This window comes from Mirounga angustirostris, unplaced genomic scaffold (assembly GCF_029215605.1).
Source record: "Mirounga angustirostris isolate CCGP_5_RB_7025 unplaced genomic scaffold, mMirAng1.0.hap1 SCAF_7, whole genome shotgun sequence".
Taxonomy (NCBI): Eukaryota; Metazoa; Chordata; class Mammalia; order Carnivora; family Phocidae; genus Mirounga; species Mirounga angustirostris.
Window position 1 is genome coordinate 148,945,193 of NW_026991715.1, and position 6,771 is coordinate 148,951,963.

A 6,771-nucleotide genomic window follows, 5' to 3' on the forward strand; every position below is an offset into this window, starting at 1 on the left:
AAGGATGTAGAGAAACTGGAATTCTCATACATAGCCAGTGGCAATGCAAAAGTTGCAATCACTTTGGAAAAACCAGGTATTCATCTGAGTGAAATAAAAACTGAGGTTCACAACGAATGAATGTTTACAGTGGTTTCATTCATAATCACCAAAAATGGAAATGACCCAAATGGCCTTCAGCCAGTGAATAGATAGGCAAACTGGTACAATCACAACACGGGATACCTCTCAATAATTAAAAAAATTAATCACTGATACATGCAACCTTGTAGGTGAATCTCAAATGCATGATGATGCTAAATGAAAGAAGATTCTTGGCAACCACAGTGCACTGTGGTTGGAGATTCTACCCAGGATTGGCCATGTGCTTGCTCATTCCCCTAGTAGCCATGGTGCCCATCATAGGTTCACTAATGGGGGCAAGGAAAAAAGGGTTGTCCATTATTCATATCAGTGGAGTTTGATGGAAAAAGATAGGCTTGTCTCTGGAGTTAATCATTACTATTTGTCAAAGGGTTTGGAGAACATCGATTAAGGAAACATTTTACTGATTGATGGAAAATCATTGGGTTATGCTCATTTACTCCTGCTAGAAGGTTAGGCAGTGTATTATGTAGCATGCAGTGTTATTATGTGTGCATAACAAAAACAATGAAAAAGTTAAAAGAAAAAAAGAAAGAATGAAGACTCAAAAGACTAATGCTGTATAACTCCGTTTATATGATGTATAAGGAAAAAGTAGAAGAAAACAAATCTGTGATTGTCAGGGGTGAGGCTGAGTGGAGGGATTGGCTACAAACTGGCATCAAACAGCTTTTTAGGATCCTGGGGCTATCTGGTATCTTAATCGTGTTGATGGCTATATGACCGTAAAAGCTGATGGACAGAATCATACATTAAAGAGGGTGACTTTTACTGTGTATAAACTATGTCTCAATCACTGATTTAATTTAAGAAGTACTTAAGAGTTTTCTTTAAATTCCTATATCCAAAAGAATACACATTTTCACATCTGAGTGTCAGTGCACAAAGAAACATAAGAAGTGTCTTAATTCATCTGGCTAGGGACAGAGTTTGAAGGCAGGAAATCTCGAGTGTGAAAAGGCTCATTTCCACGGAAAGGCTGAGAGAGGCAGACCCTAAAGACACAGGTTGGGAGTCTGGAGAGAAACCCCTCCTCTGTGGTACAATAATGGAAAATTATAAAGATTATAAGATCTCATTAGGGTGCCCTGTATTTTGAAACGATTGCTGGAAAATCTGGAATGAGAGCAATGAAGTTTCCTCAGTAAACTGAGAAGAAGTGAATTAAAAACATTCCAAAACATTTGTGCTTGTCCTTTTAATAAGAAGCTTAAGTCAATTCAATTCAATAAATACTGTAGCTTGTGGGTGGGCCCCTGGGAGCCAGCTCTGTGGAGAATACCATTCCTACATCACAGTCCCATCAGGTGGTTTGCCTGGTTAAATAAAAGCACTCAAGAGAGGGACATCTTTTGGAGGGCTGCCCCATCCTCTATGTGCTCCCGAGAACTCCATAGGGAAGATGCCACCCTTAGCAGATGAACGAGTCGGAGATGCCCAGGGCTCCTGGGTACTGTGACTGGTACGCACAAGCAGAGGCCAAAATTCTTCCTCTGAACTTATTCTTTATATTCGCTTGAACTACATTCATTCCTTAGAAGCTGGAAGGTTGCATATATCAAATATTACCTATGAAGGAGATACGAGGATGCCTCAAAATGATGTTGGATTCTTGAAAATCTCAGCAAATGTGAAAGGAAGCCCAGGGAAGTGTGTTTGTGAAGATCGGCAGAGTCCGCTTTAAAGATCTCCACACCCTGCCACCCCCATCAGCCTCATCCTTTGGTGATCAGAACTTCCACATATTCACTCAGTACATGTTTTAAAATCCCACACACGCTAAAGGCCCGAGCACAGAAATAGAATGATCCGTTAAGGTCTAGTTGAATAATCATGGATAAAAAGTATGGAAAAAGACCCAACATTTTACATTGAACTTTTTAATAAGGCTAAAATCTCTCAGTCTATGCACAGAAACTGGCAATGCTATATATAATGATGGTTTTTGCCACCAAAAGTCTATTAATGTTAATGAGAAAGCAAAAGCATATCTTTGTAAACTAAGTTTGAAAACGAACCACTTACTAAAATATTCACAAAACAGCATGGTTATATAAAACTGGAGAATAGTAAAGAATTTTAAAATCTACATTACAAATGAAAATGGGAAAGGCATTTTATAACCCACACAAGGTATTGAATTTTAGCAAAGTGAGAAAATGAAGCAAGAGAACAGAAATCGTAGCGGTAAGTACTCATTACGAGTTGGAAACTTGAGAAATTGTCTATATTGTTACAGTCTAATACACCTCTTTCCTTTTTGTCCTTATTTCCATTTAGATGAACAAAAAGAAACTGTAGAAGACAATCAGTTGGAACACTTTAAATATTAAATAACGAGATGAGTGTGAAATTCATGGAGGGCTGGCCAGGATGGAAAACACAGACCAAGGGAATGCTTACATCAGGTCAAGTTCAATAACTCTTACTGATTTTTTCTCACAGGTAAACTTACAAATATTCTTGGTTAGTCCATTATATAAACCCTGAAATGAGGGGTTCCTGATTCATAATTGCCAAAAATGCCAAGAGCTCAAATATCTTGCAACTGGCAAAAGGAGAAGCAAATTGTGGTACATTCATACAATGGGATACTACACAGCAATAAAGATGAACAAACTGATACATGCATCTAAATGGGAATGTAACCTGTCTCATATAACTAATTCCATTGTTCACCCATCTCTGCCAAAACAGAGTGATGCCTCTTGGTGAATAATCATAAAAATAGTAATGACAAAGGATCATGGCTCATAGTAACCCTGTGCTTGCTGTATGCCTAGTGTTCTAAATGCTTTACCTATGCTCACTCACTCAACTTTCACAAAGTCTCCATGAAATAGGTCCTGTGATTATCTTGGCTTTTTAGTTGAGCAAATCCTAAGAAAAAATGTGTCATTAACTTGCCCAAGGCCACACAGCCAATAAGTGGCACAGCCAGGATTCAATCCCCTACTGGCATCATCTGAACTCCCCATCCACTAGAACTAGCTGCTTTTAAAATGAACTTTTGGGACTTCATCAAGATAAAAAACGTCTGCACAGCAAAGGAAACCATCAGCAAAACAAAGAGGCAACCCACAGAATCGGAGAATATATTTGCAAATGACATTAGAGACAAAGCGCTGATTTCCAAGATCTATAAAAAACTTCTCTAACTCAACACCCCCCAAAAAAACAAATAATCAAGTCAAAAAATGGGCAGAAGACATGAACAGACACTTCTCCGAAGAAGACATACAAATGGCTAACAGACACATGCAAAAATGTTCATTATCATTAGCCATCAGGGAAGTTCAAATCAAAACCACATTGAGATACCACCCTACACCAGTTAGAATGGCAAAAATTGACAAGGCAAGAAATGATAAATGTTGGACAGGTTGTGGAGAAAGGGGAACCCTCTTACACTGTTGGTGGGAATGCAAGTTGGTACAGCCACTTTGGAAAACAGTGTGGAGGTTCCTCAAAAAATTAAAAGTAGAGCTATCCTATGACCCAGTAATTGCACTCCTAGGTATTTACCCCAAAGACACAGATGTAGTGAAAAGAAGGGCCATATGCACCCCAATGTTCATAGCAGCAATGTCCGCAATAGCCAAACTGTGGAAAGAGCCGAGATGCCCTTCAACAGATGAATGGATAAAGATGTGTTCCGTATATACAATGGAATATTGCTCAGCCATCAGAAAGGATGAATACCCAACTTTTACATCAACGTGGATGGAACTGGAGGAGATTATGCTAAGTGAAAGAAGTCAAGCAGAGAAAGTCAATTATCATATGGTTTCACTTATTTGTGGAACATAAGGAATAGCATGGAGGACACTAGGAGAAGGAAGGGAAAAATGGGGGGGGGCGGATTGGAGGGAGAGATGAACCATGAGAGACTATGGACTCTGAGAAATAAACTGAGGGTTTTAGAGGGGAGGAGGTGGGGGAATGGGTTAGCCCGATGATGGGTATTAAGGAGGGCATGTACTGCATGGAGCACTGGGTGTTATACGAAAACAATGAATCCTGGATCACTACATCAAAAACTAATGATATATGGTATGGTGAATAACATAATATAATTAAATTAAATTAAATTAAAAAAAGAACTATCTGCTTCTTATAAGAGCTTGGCTTTTACTGAACTTTCTAAGTTTTCCTTGGTGACACCAGAATTCCTTGCTAAATGCTAAATCATGTCATAACAGACAGATATAATATCCTCTAAGTGGAATAGGAAAACGTATGCCAATCTGACGTGAGTGCTTCTGGGTTTGCATAAATCACAGTTTATTTATTACATACTGTCATTATGGTTTTAGATTCCTTCAGAAATACTAGCTTGCCTTTACAGCACGGCTCACAGTTTCCCATATGAATATTCCATTGTGCCGCAAATCACCCAATAAATAAACACTGTGATGGAGGTAGAGGTGGAGATTGGCCTCTAACCTTGTTTCATTCTGTTTCAAGCAGAATCTTCAGTGAAACTGAGAAAAAGGAATGGCACACGTCCCAAACCAGCAGGTGCCGCACATTGTCCCATAAAGCCAGCATTGAGGCCAAGCAGGGGACCTGTGCCCATGTGCCCACATTCCAGATCCTTGAGCCCAAGAACAGGGGAGGAAGGGCCACCTCCAAACTCTCACAAAGTGCCTTACTGCCTTTTTTTATAGTTGCGTCTATCGGTCCCCAGGCACAGAAGGCAGGTAGGTGTAAGAGGAATTGTTTGAGTAAGAGATAAGTGCAATACAATTTGAGGATTTTTTTCAAGGTATTGGTCTTTTTCTTCTTACTGGAACATACTGTTTTTACATTAAACAGTAACGATACGGAAGCAATGGGGACTGGAGAACTCTGAAAAAGTTTGCAGGCTAGAAAATCAAGAAAGAGGTTGATTTTGGTGTGTCTTTAAGATTACCTTCCTAGATTTGTGGAATGAAAGAACTAAAAGAGGCATTTTCATGGAGTCCAACCCTCATTTTGCAGATGAAAAACTGAGTCCCAGGGGATTCACTGACTTGCAAAATTGTCACACAGAAAGTTATTTCTTGAGCCATTCCCATTTGAATACAACTCAGACACTCCAAAAATAATACCCACGGGTAAATACCTTGCAAATAAATGTATAGGAGGTGAATGAGGAGGAATGTAGTATAAAAATGAGAGCTGTTTCAACTGCAGCAAAGAACTGAAGTCTGGAATCTTGGACAAGTCAGAGTACAAAGACTGAAACTGCTTGTTGCCCCAGCCTACCAGGATACAAGGAGGCAGCATGGGAGAAGAAAAGGTGTGGGTGCAGTTTAAAGCTAGCTGTGTGCATTCGGGTAAGTCCCTAACCACCCCTGAAAACCAATGGCTTCTATCAAATGAGCCTACCAGTAATGTCGGCTTGCTTACCTGCTTTGCAACATTATTGCATGGACCCAAAGACATAATCTATGAGACTTTTCTTTTTAACATAAGGAGCACTATACAAATGTTAGTTCTTAGTGTTGGGATTTTATCCATCAATATGCAGGAGGACAAATCAGGGAGATGGCATTCCTCCTATTTTAGATTGTGGGGGATGAACCTAGTGTGACAGTAAGGAAGAACACAGTTATATATTTGAGGGAAGGAGCTCTTTTTCCTCTCTCCTTCTCCTTCTATCTCCTTCTCCTTCCCCTTCTTTTTCTTTTGAAGAGTGGCCCTGAGGAGCAAGAATTGAGTTGATCCTATGCCCTGATCCTTGTACATTAGCAGCAGTGGGGAGAATACTGGCTTACTTTTAGCATAAATTTTCCCCTTTTCAACCCTATTCCAATCCCATTGCCTGACCTTAAATAAATGAAACCATACTTAGTTATTTCACCATATGAATGTCTAAAGATCATCAAAGTCTATGCCTTCTCATACAAGAAAAGAACCCTGAAATGCACTCATTCCTCTCCAGATGTCCTATCTCAGCTATCCTTGCCCAACACACTGGTATTATCTAAAGTTTAGCTGCAGAGAACTAAAGGTTGCCAATATTCTCCTTCATCTCTCCAAGGATAGTTATGATGCTTCTTTTAAATTTATATTCTTAGCATTACATTAGTTTTGGTTTTACCTATCAGATGTTGTCCCAATGCTTGTTTGACATCTGTCTCATAATTTTCCCTGTGAGATCATCTTTATTCCTTGGGATGGTCCACTACTTTAGCTAGTGCTATTGACTTGGGAGAAAGGCCAAGTGCTTTGGCCTTCTTGGTGAGCTTGAGAAGTAGGAGGAGTACTCCCCAAAACAGAGAATCCCTCATAAATCTGACCCCACTGAGTCATCTTCTAGTCTCATCGTTCTCCACTCAAGTATTTTTTTGTCCAAGAGCGGTCACTCTCTGTTGTCATTTTTCAGGATGCCTTGTAGGGCAAAGGTGGAATGCAGGATACACATAAAGGCAGCCTGCCACCTCCACTCATTCCTTTTAGTCCCCTACCCCTCCCAGATCATCACCTGAATATTACTCTCTCCCTTGGCTGGCATATTGTTTTCCAACCCCATGGAGCACTATACAAATGTTAGTTCTTGGAAATTCTTGGGTGAGTAGACAAGGGCTGGTTTGTCAGGGTTTTACCCATCTCACCTCAGGACACCTGCTAAATTGTCAA